Here is a 6,411-nt window from a genome sequence, read left to right on the forward strand (position 1 = left end):
TTACTCAGCGACGAACTATCATAGATACTATGAAAATTCGAGAGATCAAAAGAATGGAGTACGCATAAAGAGAACTACATACATTCAGCATTGGGTGAACACGGGTTGAAGAAGAGAAGAGAAAGAGATATGCAATAAACATATGTTTTTTGTAAATCTCGCGTCACACTTGACATGAGCTTGGAAAAACCAATGTGTCGCTGCTTTAATCAATCCGCTATATTACTTTTCAGACTAAGGCACATGAATGCCTGGGGGTAAAAATAGTTAGCACTCCTGAATTACACCATCTATATAATTATGTATATGGAGAACCACCAGGAAAATGTTTAGACATATACGTAAATTGAATGTATCAAGATTTTTTAACTAACTTTGAAGTCGTCGTGGGCTAACGGATAAAACGTCCGATGCATTCGTGTTGAGCGATGCACCGATGTTCGAATCTCAGGCGGGTACCAATTTTTGTAATGAAATACGTACTCAAGAAATGTTCAACGATTGACTTCCACGGTGAAGGAATGACATCGTGTAATAAAAATCAAACCCGCAAAATTATAATTTGCGTTATTACTGGTGGTAGGACCTCTTGTAAGTCCGCGCGGGTGGGTACCACCGCCCTGCCTATTACTGCCGTTAAGCAGTAATGCGTTTCGGTTTGAAGGGTGGGGCAGCCGTTGTAACTATACTGAGACTTAGAACTTATATCTCAAGGTGGGTGGCGCATTTACGTTGTGGATGTCTATGGGCTCCAGTAACCACTTAACACCAGGTGGGCTCTGAGATCGTCCAGCCATGTAAGCAATAAAAAAAAAAATAAAAAAAAAAGTTGTGTTTTAGTATTAATCTGATCTAGACTCAGTACGCTGGCGGAGAAAAATCATAAGCGTTGGTTTTTATCTGGCATCTCGAATTGACACAATACGCTAACAAAAACCTTAATAGCTAATTTAGCAAAATTTACTAATTAAAATTGATTGAGAGTCATTTCACGATTACAATAAACAAATAGTGTCACAAATCAACTATGTAAGTTACGATATTCTGCACATAATTCAACACTTTATATTCACTCATTATAAAGCAATTCAGTTAGTGGGTTAATTTACTCAGCGAGCCCTTCGTCGCGAGTGACGGATTCGACAAGAATGATGACCCGTGCTTGAGGTACCTAAAAGCACCGTTAGTAGATCGGGAGGATCCGAAATGACGTGCTTAGGGCGACGTCGACTGTTTACGATTCGGTCCGCAAGAACGGGTATGTAGTTACCGGCAGCCACGACGAGAGGGTTTTCGTGTCGTGCCGCTTTCTCGAAATGGATGGGAGTACTTTGCTATCACTAGCCCTAACAGAAGCAGTGCTTTACTGAATATACCGCCGGATCTTAATCGGGACCCACTGAGAACATCCAGCGAGAAACGTGAGACTTGATGAAGTATACACCTCCGTTGTATACTTATAATAAAATTTTTAATACTGAGGTTTGATTTTTATTACACTACGTTATTCCTTCTACGTGGAAGTCTGACGTATTTTATTACAAAAAATTGTAGCTGTCTGCGGGATTTGAATCCCCTCAGTCGCATCGCTCGATACGTGTACACCACTATTACCAAATCGAGCAAACATTCCTTTCATTGACAAGTTTGTTTGCTCTTTGTCTAAGTATGTAATAACTATAAGCGTATTCATTTTAGTGTATCTTAACACGTTTATCAGTCCATGGTTTTTGTACTATAGTGAATCCCAGTTTGGGGTCTTATGATCGTGTGTGATTTGTTCCGAAATATCTTTATCACATATGTACTACTTTGTGTTGGAAAATCAAAATTTATTTCAAGTATCTTAGGAAAAAACATATTAATATCAGCTCTCGTGCTAGAGTAGAATGTTCATTACCTGATTTCATTTTACATAACGTACCTTCTTTGCTTACGTCCACACGAATACAAACGCAAGAAAATCAATAATTTCTAGTTCGATTGATCTGTACCTTATCTACTATGTATACTTATATATATATATATATATATACGTACTTACTATGTACTATGGACGTATACTTACTTACTATGTACGATTGCTTGTTTATCACACGGGAGTACGGAAAAGGGAGCATCGTTAAAAATTCAACACCTTTCAGAAAACAAACATTTATTTCAAAATTTGTTAAATAAATACATATAACTAATTACCACAAATACCTAAAATAATTTTACCTAAAACGAGGCAAATGCAACAATATTTCACAATATAATACATAATTCCACTAAATATGTTTCAATAAATAATCGAAAATGAGAATAGCTTACAATAGTTTGTACGATATTAAGAAAGAAAGAAAGAAAATACACAGTTAATTAAAAGTAAACTTCTTAATATTTACACTAATTTCGTAGTTCTAGTAATCTCACTTTGGTAAACTGTGGTTATCAAGTTTCATGATTTACTTAAATAATTTAAATTAATATCTATGAATGTACTGACAATGAACCAGGTGCTTCGAATACCACGAAACATCTAGAAATACGATTGGATTTGATTAAAAAAGTATAAATTCACTATTGATTATAAAAGTAAGCTGTAAATTTCGGCACGCTACAGCAAGGTTAAAATTATCTATTAGTTCCTTGAAATTTTGAATTTTCGATATCGGAGCCTTTTTTTCTCTCTGGGCCGGAGTTCCGATTTCCTACGTGGTCCCCGCGCGGGGCACGTGGGACTGGACGATTCGCAGATGTTGGGAGCGGATCGCGGGCTCAAGGATGGTATTTAGGGCCCTACCCACTAAACGGATTTCCTCGCACTCTCGCCAAGCGTCCGAGTCCTCGGAAGTCAGAACCCGGGCAGGGTAAGGGGGTTACCACGGTCAACACTGCAACCGGGCACGCGGCTCACTCTAAGGACGCCCGGCCGACAGTGCCTTCGAGGCTTCGATATCGGACCGTAATAATCGCGATTTTTTTTCATTACGTAATATTTAAACTGTGAACGCTCTATTAAAATTTTCTACACACGTATAGAAATATTACTTTTAATAAGCTACAAAGTTGCAATAATTGCCAATTGTCTACCAAAACCATTTTTTTTAATAAATCGGATTTAAATTTACCACCAAGACAGAAAAAATTAAAACTTAATATTTAGCATTTCACACTGATATCGAGAATTTTAATATGCAAAATTAAGAAAAATTACGATGTTTGAAGGATTAATTTTCAGATTTAAAACCAAAATAAATGTTTATAATTCTTAAGTATTAAATAATTGCTAACTTATGCATTACCTGCTTATCGTTTTGAAATTTCACATTTTCTGAACGCGCAATCTAAAATGAAGTTAGGTAGCTCGTGGACACCACGTTCCCCGCCTGAAATGAGACCGTTGACCGAGCGCGCCAGTTGATTTCATTTGCGTTACATTGAGCGCAATTTCACTTATAAATTTTAAATCTTCTGCACTCGCAAATGCATTCGTTTTTGGAAACGATTTCAAATTCAACTCGGAATGTATTGGCATGTAATCTAAAAAAAAACCTTTTTTGCTCTGATTTTATGAATGCGTTTTCATAAAACATGATTGTTAAAGGTAATTAAAAAAGTCATAGAATAACAAACACACAATTACACAAACCGATACAATTTGAGGTATATCTATTAAGAAATAAATAATAATAACCTATATATAATTAGCTTATTGGTTTTCTACGATTTGAACGACTTAAAATTACATAGAATTAACGATACCTTTGTTTTACTTATTTACAATCTTATGATTAACATTACAAATACAAAAAAAAAATCAAATTTGTTTCGGTAACATTAAACTATACCATCAATATGAGAAGTATATACGCACAAGCGATGAACATCTATAGTAAAAAATATTTATTATTTTTCATGATATAAGCATTCATAAAATAATGCACCAAAGACTTTTCAATATTTTAATCCTAAATTAGTTATCTATTATTACGAATCTATTGTCTAGCTTTGAAATATTTCGAATAACATATATAAAATAAATATGTATATAGTTTAAAAACAAAAAAATATCAAACCGCGCTAACAATTAATTTCTTTTTTTTTTATCCTGTAAAGACTTGTCAGAATATTAGAGCGTCGTTGTAAAATTATTATTTTGTCATCGATTCTTGAGGCGTGTGCAAAGTTTCAAGTCAATTAGACGTATTGAAGTCAGCGAAACGCAAATTTATGATTTTTCTATTTCAATTTACTAAACACGAAGACAGACAAATAAGTTTACATACATGGCAAGCTAATAAAAGCGTATTAAAAATGTTATTCTTCACATTACGCTAATCGTTGCATAATGGATTACAGCGACATGATTTGGCGACGAAACATAAGTAAGAACTCCGCAAGCTGAATACAAATCTAAATGTGTAGAATAATATGAGGCTACCTTATAGTTCCTTTGTGATTTATAGTTTTTATTAAGGCTCTAAACTCCTGCATATTGTCATTGTTCGCTGCGTGATGTCTGCAACTGAATGTCAATTGTCACCAGTCTAGGTAATGAGTTTTATTGGTTCCGAATAAAGAAAAAATCGGCGGAAATTATGTAGCGTAATAATCCGTGAAACATCCTTTTGAGGTACCAATATCCAGTGCGTTTCTGCCGCTTAGTTAGTTTCTGCCAAGCAGTCATGCGTTCCGGCTTGAATTTTGATACGATCGTTATAATAAACGCTGTTAGAATTGTAAAGAACGAATTGGTTTAAAATAAAACTTAAAGAGACAGTAAAACCTAGGGCGTTGTCAGTGGACTTGCTCTAAAACGGCACTTTTTTGAACTGAACGCTGATCCACCAGTCGGAAGCGGAAGTTGTGTCGCTGACGTCCCTCTCTCGATGGTAGTGCTGTTGACAGTTGGCAGATAGACGTTTGAACAAAGTTATGATGTCTATGGGCGCCAACAACCATGTAAAACCAGGTGGTATACCAGCTAGTTCACTAATCTACGCAATAACAAAATTCTTCAGAAGTGTGTGTACAAGTAATGATGTGAAAAGCATACGAGTAAACGTGTTGCGGTCTCGCTATAGCTGTCACAACCCCCTGGCATAACATCGCAACAATTAAAGATTTTTCTCAATACTTCTGTATTTTTGTTACAGAGAGCTCGAGTCCGCCTACTAATTACCGCCTTCCTGTAATTTCTGCCACCAGTGAGATAGCGGATACATATTACTTTTTTTATTGCTTAGGTGTGGGTAGACGATCTCACGGCCCACCTAATGTTAAATGGTCACCGGAGCCCATAGACATCTACAATGCCACCACTTACTATGAGATGTGAGTTCTAAGGTCTCAGTATAGTTACAACGACTACCCCACACTTCAAAATTTCTGTTTACTTTAAAAAAAATACATGTCTCATAGCGAGATTTACATTTTTGTATCTATGGTATTTAGTGATATTTAACATTTGATAGGCCGTGACCTCGTGTTTGCCCAAATGTAAAACAAGTCTTATCAAATTTTTAGTACTAAAAACAACAAAAAAATCTTTTAGTCACGTCCGAGCTTTTGACGTTTCTAAGAATATTTTAATCAACTGTCAAGTGTCAAGTCCGTTCTAAGAAGACAGCTCCGAAAACTTGTCCGATTGGTTTATTTTTCGATAATTCCTTTTTGGGAATATTTTATGTTCAAATGACGGATGACCTTTTTACTGATCAGCATTAAAAGAGTATAAAACGAATCGTGATAAAAATTAAAAAAATCATTCAATCAGCGGGAGTTTAATTAATATCTTGTACAGCGGGAACCGTAAGCTTGCAACGCGAGCTCCTTAACGGTACTTTTAAATCAAGACAAATAAATAATTAATACTTCTAAGTATTAATTAAGCTTCTAAGCAATATTTTAGACTTTTACCGAAAAATGTCGGTTTAGAAAAGTTTTGATATAGATACGATATTACTTCAAAATTGAATCCAATGGATTGTAAAAAGGGTCCTATCTTGAACATACTCGAGGCTATTATGGCTCGTAAGAAACGTAGGCTTAAAATAGGTTAATAATATTATATTCTTTAAAATTTTACGTATGGCAGCATAAGTATATGATGTATGTATAATGAATCTGGCACTAAATACTTTTACAACCAAATCTCTCTAGCTATTTTCCAATATATTTTTTGGGATTTGACTAAAATTTATCCGGTTGTTTTTTCTTTTAGCTTAGATTAAATTTTCACACTGATTTGTCTCTTTTATAGTTTAGCCAAAAACAAATCGACAATTATTACAACCTATTATTTTCCTCTACAAACTAATGAGTTATATAACTTAAATATTTCAAGTTAAGACTTTTGATAATTTAAGATCGTGCCTCATTTTTATGGATAGTGACAACGGGGCGCGGCCGAGACTCGGTAGTTTG

Source organism: Bombyx mandarina, chromosome 19, assembly GCF_030267445.1.
Source record: "Bombyx mandarina strain Sakado chromosome 19, ASM3026744v2".
NCBI classification, from domain to species: Eukaryota; Metazoa; Arthropoda; class Insecta; order Lepidoptera; family Bombycidae; genus Bombyx; species Bombyx mandarina.